This window comes from Phoca vitulina, unplaced genomic scaffold, assembly GCF_004348235.1.
Source record: "Phoca vitulina isolate PV1807 unplaced genomic scaffold, GSC_HSeal_1.0 scaffold9, whole genome shotgun sequence".
Classification (NCBI taxonomy): domain Eukaryota; kingdom Metazoa; phylum Chordata; class Mammalia; order Carnivora; family Phocidae; genus Phoca; species Phoca vitulina.
This window is the reverse complement of record NW_022589712.1, coordinates 49819847-49829143: the sequence shown is the minus strand read 5'-3', so window position 1 is coordinate 49829143 and position 9297 is coordinate 49819847.

Genomic DNA, 9297 nt, shown 5'->3' with positions numbered 1-9297 from the left:
ATGATCCCAGGGTCCTGGGATCGAGCCCCGCATCGGGCTCCCTGCTCCTCAGGAGGCCTGCTTCTCCCTCTCCCACTTCCCCTGCTTGTGTTCCCTCTCTCTCTGTGTCTCTCTCTGTCAAATAAATAAATAAAATCTTAAAAAAAAAAAAAAAAAGAAACCAAGAGTCAGAGGCTCAACTGACTGCACCACCCAGGCGCCTCCCCTTTCCTCCTCTCTGACCTCATCTACTTTCCCCTTGCTCACCCCTTCCAGGAACATTAACTCCTCGATTTTTCTAGAACATACCAGGCATGATTCTGTCTCAGAATCTTTGCACCAACTGTGCCCTGGAATGCTCTTCCTTTAGATACCTACATAGGTTAGTCCCTCACCAACCAAAGTTTTTGTTTAAATATCCCAATAAGACCTATCAGGAGCACCCTATTTTTTTTTTTTTTTTTAAGATTTTATTTATTTATTTATTAGACACAGAGAGAGAGACAGCTAGAGAGGGAATACAAGCAGGGGGAGCAGGAGAGGGAGAAGCAGGCTCCTGGCCAAGCAGGGAGCCCGATGCGGGGTTCGATCCCAGGAACCCAGGATCATGACCTGAGCCGAAGGCAGACGCTCAATGACTGAGCCACCCAGGTGCCCCAACAACTCCCTATTTTTTAAATTTCATTTCATTTTAGTTTTAAGTAATCTCTACCCCTGACATGAGGCTCAAACTCATGATCCCAAGATCAAGTGTCAAATTCTCTACCAACTGAGCCAGCCAGGTGCCCCTGAACATCCTATTTTATTTTATTTTAATTTTTTAAAAAGATTTATTTATTTATTTTTATTTATTTTTTTTTTTTTTAAGATTTTATTTATTTGCGAGGGAGAGAATGAGAGACAGAGAGCACGAGAGGGAGGAGGGTCAGAGGGAGAAGCAGACTCCCCGCTGAGCAGGGAGCCCGATGTGGGACTCGATCCCGGGACTCCAGGATCATGACCTGAGCTGAAGGCAGTCGCTTAACCAACTGAGCCACCCAGGCGCCCAAGATTTATTTATTTAGCACGCACAAGCGACAGGGCGGGGGGGACGCGGGGGGGCGAGGCGAGGCAGAGGGAAAAGCAGGCTCCCAGCTGAGCGAGGAGCCTGACACGGGTCTCAATCCCAGGACCCTGGGATCATGACCTGAGCTGAAGGCAGATGCTTAACTGACTGAGCCACCCAGGTGCCCCCTGAACATCCTATTTTAAATTGGAACCTGACCCCAAAGCAATCTTAATGTTCCTTAATCGTTTTTCTTTTTTAAGATTTTATTTTTAAGTAATCTTTACACCCAACATGGGGCTTGAACTTAACAACCCCAAGATCAAGAGTCACATGCTCTACCAACTGAGCCAGCCAGGCACCCCTGTTCCTTAAATCTTATTCATTTTTTCCATTAGATACTAAGTAATTTATCATGTTTATTGTCCAGATGCTTCCACTAGAATGTAAGCTTTGAGGGTAGAGATAATGTGTCTGTTTTATTTCTTTATTCCCAAGTGTGGAGGCCAGCTTCCAAGATGGCCCCTGACGGTTCTCACATTGATAGAGATCACTTAAGTAGCCAATGGGATGGTATGGAAATTATCAAGTGTGACTTCAAAAGAAAGGTTTTACATGTCATCTTGGAAAGAAAACCTCTAGACCCATAAAGCCTTTGGATGACTGCTCCTGGCCAACATCTTTTCTGCAACCTCATGACACCCTAACCCAGAACCAGTTAAGGTGCTCCCAAATTTCAAGTTTATTTAAATTGTGAGAGAAAGTTTACTGGTTTTTTTGTGTGTGTTTTTTAAGATGTTATTTATTTATTTGACAGAGAGAGACACAGCGAGAGAGGGAACACAAGCAGGGGGAGTTGGGAGAGGGAGAAGCGGGCTTCCCGCCGAGCAGGGAGCCCAATGCGGGGCTTGATCCCAGGACCCCGGGATCATGACCTGAGCGGAGGGCAGACGCTTAACGACTGAATCACCCAGGCACCTGAAAGTTTACTGTTTTAAACTACTAAATTTGGGGGTAATTAGTTACCTTGTAAGAGATAGCTAATGTACCAAGGATCTAGAACTATATGTGTGACACATAGTAGCCATTTAATAAATATCCCAGGAAGGAACAAAACTGACAGAAGTAACCTGACTTTCATCAATATTAGGATTATTGTCACTTAGCAGAAAGCAATGTAATGGGACACCTGCAACAAAACTAAATTTTGTAATCATGATTTCACCAAATTGAGCATCCTACTTCTGTGAAAGATTAAGGGGTTTCATGATCCAGATTTTGGTGAAGACTGAGTGGATCAATTCAGATTTAAAGTCCAGGATAAGCTATCATGTCAGGGTTAGTTAGTTCTGTAAGAAAGCACAAAATCCCTGAAGGCTATGGGTGGAGGGTGGCCACCAGCTGAACCTGTTTCAACAGTGTGTCTATTGTATGGAGTGAAACTGCCTTAGGCGTTTTTGAAAGCTTATCTAGAGAATTTTGATAGCTGAGGAGTTTTTCTCACATCCGCCAAAGGCCAAAACATTTCAATTCTCTTATTTTCACAAACACCAACTTTTTGGGGGAGGGAGGAGGGGGTTCCCCTAGATTGTATGTGTGCACATATATGCATATTTTTTCTTTGAATGTGAAATTTGGTAAAAGTTACAACTTGGAGGGGCACCTGGGCGGCTCAGTCAGTTAAGCGGCCGACTCTTGCTTTCAGCTCAGGTCATGATGTCAGGGTCGTGAGATGGAGCCTGATGTCGGCTCTGCACAGGATATAGAGCCTGTTTAGGGCCTGCTTAAGATTCTCTCGCCCTTTCCCTTTGCCTCTCCCCCTACTGTCTCTGAACAAACAAACAAACAAATAAATAAAATCTTTAGGAAGTTACAACTCGGGGCGCCTGGGTGGCTCAGTTGGTTAAGCAACTGCCTTCGGCTCAGGTCATGATCCTGGAGTCCCAGGATCGAGTCCCGCATCGGGCTCCCTGCTCAGCAGGGAGTCTGCTTCTCCCTCTGACCCTCCCCCCTCTCATGCTCTCTCTCTATCTCATTCTCTCTCTCAAATAAATAAATAAAATCTTTAAAAAAAAAAAAAAGAAGTTACAACTCGGAGAAAGCACACTAGTATATAAAACATAATAAAAACTTGTGTGATTTTTAGGGGTGGAGGGATGGGCAAAATTGGGGAAGAGGAGTGGGAGACACAGGCTTCTGGGTATGGAATGAGTAAGTCATGGGAGTAAAAGGCACCGCGTAGGGAATGTAGTGAATGATACTGTAATCGTGTTGTGTGGGGACAGATGGCAGCTACACTTGTGAGCAGAGCATAATGTCTAGGGATATTGAGTCACTATGTTGCACAGCTGAAACTAATGTAACATTGTGTGTCAACTATATTCCAAAAAAATTTTGTAAGAAAAGAAACTCAGGCGATTTTCTTTCTATATAAAACCTATATTCCCTAGGGCTCTATTTTCAAAACCCAATTTTTATTTTTAAATTTTTATTTATTTATTTTTAACGTGGGCTCCACGTCCAATATGGGGCTTGAATTCAGGACCCTGAGATTGAGAGTCACGTGCTCTATCGACACAGCCAGCCAGACAACCTGAGTTTTCTTTTTTTTTTTAAGATTTTTTCTTTTCTTTTTTTTTTTTTTTAAATTCATGAGAGACAGAGAGAGAGAGGCAGAGGCAGAGGGAGAAGCAGGCTCCTCGCTGAGCAGGGAGCCCGACGCGGGACATGATCCCAGGATTCCGGGATCATGACCTGAGCCGAAGGCAGACACTTAACCATCTGAGCCACCCAGGCGCCCCAAAACTGAGTTTTTAATTAAAACTTGTGTATAATCGGGGCTCCTGGCTGGTGAAGTCAGGTAAGCCTCCAACTCTCGGTTTCAGCTCAGGTCATGATCTCAGGGTGGTGAGGTCGAGCACTGTGTGTAGGGCTCCTTGCTCAGCGAGGAGTCCGCTTGGGTTTCTCTCTCCCTCTTCCTCTGCTCCTCCCCGCCATGCTCACACTTTCTTTCTTTTTCTCTCTCTCTTTCAAATAAATAAATAAATATTTTTAAAAATACTTGTATATAATCAATAACTGAATTTATTAAAAATGCAAATTGTAAAAAGAGCATAGAGTGAATTCACTCTCCTACTTATATTCCCTACCTACCCAGTGTCCGCCCCAGAAACATCCAGTTTTGCCAGTTTCTTGTATGAACTGCCGGAAAGTCTATGCATATACAGGCAAACATACACACATACACACTTACATATATATGTCTTAGTACATAGCACACAGTCTTTCTTTTTTTTTTAACATTTTATTTATTTATTTGACAGAGAGAGACAGCAAGAGAGGGAACACAAGCAGGGGGAGTGGGAGAGGGAGAAGCAGGCTTCCCACTGAGTAGGGAGCCCGATGTGGGACTCGATCCCAGGACCCTGGGATCATGACCTGAGCCGAAGGCAGATGCTTAACGACTGAGCCACCCACGCGCCCCCCATAGCACACAGTCTTACTACCTCAATTTAAAAAAAATAATAATGACGGAGCGCCTGGGTGGCTCAGTTGGTTAAGTGTCTGCCTTTGGCTCAGGTCATGATCCCAGAGTCCTGGGATCCAGCCCCATGGTGGGCTCCCTGCTCAGTGGGGAGCCTGCTTCTCCCTCTGCCTCTGCCCCTTCCCGCCCTGGGCTCATGTTCTCTCTCTCTCACTCTTGCTCTATCTCAATTAAATAAATAAAATCTTTTTAAAAATGACTTTTTTTTTTAAGATTTTATTTATCTGACAGAGAGAGACACAGCGAGAGAGGGAACACAAGCAGGGGGAGTGGGAGAGGGAGAAGCAGGCTTTCTGCAGAGCAGGAAGCGCAACGTAGGGCTCGATCCCAGGACGCTGGGATCGTGACCCGAGCCAAAGCCAGACGCTGAACGACTGAGCCACCCAGGCACGCCGTAAAAAATGAGTTTTAAATAGATAACACATAATGTGTTAAATTTCAATAGGCATAAAACTGAAATTCCCCTTTTATACGTGCCCCTGCTTCCATCTTGTTCCCCTCCTGAACAACTAGTGTTACCACTTTGTTGTATTTCCTTCTAGACATGGTCTATACATAAATAACTGATTTTTTACTAATAACACAATCTTGCTCCGTAAGTGCCAGGACTTTGCCTATTTGGTTCACTGTTTCTTCCCCAGCACAGTCCCTGGCACATAGGAAGTCTCAATAAATATTTTTGGAATGAAATCATATAAACACAAACATCATCCTTACCTCTCTAATCTCTCTCTTCTCCATTTTTCAGATCTACCTAGCTAGTCTAATTGACTCTCCAATGGAGGGGGCACCTCCCTGGCTCAGAAGGTAGGGCACCCGACTCTTGATCTCAGGATCGTGAGTTCAAGCCCCATGCTGGGCATGGAGCCTACTTAAAAAGAAAAAAATGAGGGGCGACTGGATGGCTCAGTTGGTTAAGCATCTGATTTTGGCTCCGGTCCTGATCTCAGAGTCCCATATTGGGCTCCACGCTCCACAGGGAGTTTGCTTCTCCCTCTCCCTTTGCCCCTCCCCCCCCCCCGCTCATACTAGTGCTCTCCCGCTCTCTTTCTCTTTCTTTCTCTCATATAAATAAATAAAATCTTTAAAAAAATGGTTCTCCACTGGGAATTTTTTTCGTTTCATCCCTTCGTTGCTTTTCTGCAGCCACAGTGCAAGCTCACTATATGCTTCATACTACCACGAACTCCTGAGGACTCTCCTGGCTGGCTGTTGTGTAGATAAACAGCTCTGTGGAAAGAGAAGGCCATGTGACATAATGGGTAGGAACACCAGTTTTTGAGTTGGACTGCCCACGTTCATACTCCAGTTCTGCTACTCAGAAGCAGTGGGACTTTGGGGAAATATGCCACTTTAACAGATCATTGCGTCCCTTTCCTTGCCCGTACAATAGAGGTAGCAGTGCCTCCTTCATAGGGTGGTTGTGATGAAATGGGCTAGTATGTGAAGCCTTGACGTATATGAACCTGACCCACAGTCAGTGTTCACCAAATGTTAGCTAGCTAATATTAGCATAGCACAGTTCATCTTCCTCAAGCACTGTTTTGCATACAGGTAAGTTATGTATAATGCTTATGATGTTCTCAGAAACTGTCCATTATTCATACTGAGCCTTAAGGCCCTCTTTCAGCTGACTTTTCCCCCTTACTCAACCAGCTTCTTAACCTCCTGAGCATAAGCTCCATTCCAGGAAGCCAGTTGGCTCCATATACCACACGAAGTCATACACACTCACCCCAAAGCCTCACTTAGCACCATCTCTCCCTCTTAGTAGCCATGTTCATCTTGCCCTCTCTTCCTGCTTTCCTTCCACTCCTCCTCCTCTCTCCTTCTTTGACTAGTCCTGCCTCTGAGTATAGAGAGAGAGATACAGTTGTATATGTATGACATAGTACATTTTTTAAAGGTTATTTATTTATTTATTTGAGAGCGAGCACAAGCAGGAAAGGCAGAGGCAGAGGGAGAAGCAGGCTCCCCACTGAGCAGGGAGTCCGACCAGGGCTGGATCCCAGGACCCTGAGATCATGACCTGAGCCGAAGTCAGACACTTAACCCACTGAGCCACTCAGGCGCCCCAAGATATAGTACATCTGTATTTCTATATTCTACATTCTTATATATTTTCAGTGGTGTGTATAGATTATCCCATTAGATTACAGCGACCTCAAATGTCTACAATGTCTATTCTTTTTTTTTTTTTAAGATTTTATTTATTTATTTGACAGAGAGAGACACAGCAAGAGCGGGAACACAGCAGGGGGAGTGGGAGAGGGAGAAGCAGGCTTCCTGCCCACCAGGGAGCCCAATGCCGGGCTCGATCCCAGGACCCTGGGATCATAACCTGAGCCGAAGGCAGACACTTAACTGATTGAGCCACCCAGGTGCCCCTTTTTTTAGAAACATTTGATCTTCCTCCAAATCCCCTGGCTTCCAGAAAAACTAAAGCAATAAAATATAGAGAAGGCTATGCCTGGATCCGAGCTAAAGCATGCTGCAGGGGTCTGGGAGGAAGGCCCGTACCAAAGAACACAGTGACAAAGCTGCTGCTCCCAAAGCACTCTCCTGCTAGAAAACATGTGGTTGAAGTATTTGGGGGATTTTCTATAAGCAAATGATCTGAACCCTTAATAGTAAGTCACTTATTATTGGTCATTATGATCACTATGATCATTATCAAATATTTATTTAGCACCTTTGTTGTGAAAGCGGCATGCTGGCAGGATACAAGGAGACATGGAATGATTCTTCCTGTGATAAACTAAAAACCTAATGTGATATAGACTCAAGATACTAAGGCACCTGAGTGGTACAAACAAATAAGAAGTCATCATCAAGGGTTGTAACAACGAATGAGTTCTTCATAGAAAAGGATGAACCTGACCTAACGCTTGAAGAAAGGGTCAAATGTTTAATGCGCATAAAGCAAAGCAAATATTTTAGGTGGTAGATACTATATGAATATTCTTTCATGTGAAATGCCACTTATTTTGTAAGTGGCAATATTATTTTCAATATTATTTTGTAGACAGATCATTCAAATGACATGTATTGAGTATCTACTATCTGCAAAGCACATGCAAAGGTAGAATGGGAGATAGAGGTGAAGAGTTGGTGATCCCTGCCCTGGACGGGATTACAAGAGAGTGGACAATACCAACATGAAAATACCTGCCTAACAACTTGCAGAATGATAGAAGATCAGAAAGCTGGAACCCTGGGACTGGAACAAAGATTTTCTGACCGCCACCCTGTTGTGTCGTCTAGCTCTAGAACACAGCAAACCCCTTTAAGGCCAAATTTGGGCAACATGTTATCGCCTGAGGATAGCCTCAGGTGAATACCACAGTGTCTGGTGCGGGGCTACCAAAGTCCACGGACTGGCGTTACTGAAGCCTGATACCATGTATGACTCCAGCACCATCCTTATCGTTATTCTTACCATTACTGTTTTCTGTCAGTTCCTTGTCTCGGCCACAAGAACTTTTGGTTCCTGAGAAAGCATGAAGCAAGCTATGTAGAAGGGATCTTAGTATTATCCAACCCAATTTTCTCATTTTATAAACGAGGCAGCTGACATCTGCTAAACAACTGCTTAAGGGCCGGGAGGCTTTGTCTTTCATTCATTTCCTTGATGATAAAGGCACTTATATTTAAGTTTTATACTATGATTTGTCATTTTTGGACATTTCTTAAACTTCCTATCTCGTGACTTTCCCCAGGATGTGACAGCTGTGACAGCAAGTTAGCACCGACATGATGAAGTGCTCCAAGCCGCTTCTGCTGCCTGTCCCTACGTCCCCACGAGCAGTGGGGAACTTTCGTTCCATGCCAGTCAAAAAAGAGCCTTTGTTATTTCCCCAAGGGAACATCAATACTGTCAAACACAATAATACACAAGAATTTTGAAATTAGTTTTTGTTATATTTCATCTTTTTTTCCAAGCTTCAACTTTATTTTTATTTATTTTTTTTAAGACTTTATTTTTAAGTCATCTCTACACCCAATGTGGGGCTCAAACTCACAACCCAATCGCAAGAGTTGCACACTCCAGGGGCCTTGGTGCCTCAGTTGGTTAAGCCTCTGACTCCTGATTCGGTTCAAGTCATGGTCTCGGGTAGTGATCATGGGATTGCCTCCCCCATCCCCATTGGGCTCTGCAGTGGGCCGGGGGGAGGGGGTCTGCTTGGGATTCTATCTCTCCCTCTCCCTCTGCTCCTCCCCCCACTTGCATGCGCTCTTTCTCTCTCTCTTTAAAAAATGAATCTTTAATCTTTATCTAAATAATCTTTAAAAAAAAACCAACTGAGCCAGCCAGGCACCCCTCTAAGCTTCAACTTTAAATGACACCCAGTTGGATTGGTGACATACTTCTGAATAGAAATGTATGTGGTTTTCATGTTAGGAAAGTTAGAAAAACTAAGGTTAGTTGTTTCCCCAAGTTAATCCTTTTTTGCCCTTATGTACTGAATTTTTATCTACAAACTGGTGTTTTGTAATGAATTGCTCCATTTCATCAAGTATATATCAATATCCTACAATGTATGTAGTTTTAATACTTGACACCAAAGGACATAATAATAATGATACATGGTCTCTTACTCTCAAATTGTTTATCAGCTTCTGGACAGTGTTTCATGGAACACAAGTTCATGAAGAATAAATAGATGCTGTTAATTTCGCATAATGTGAGGGGGCGCCTGGCTGGCTCAGTGCGGGGAGCGTGCAACTC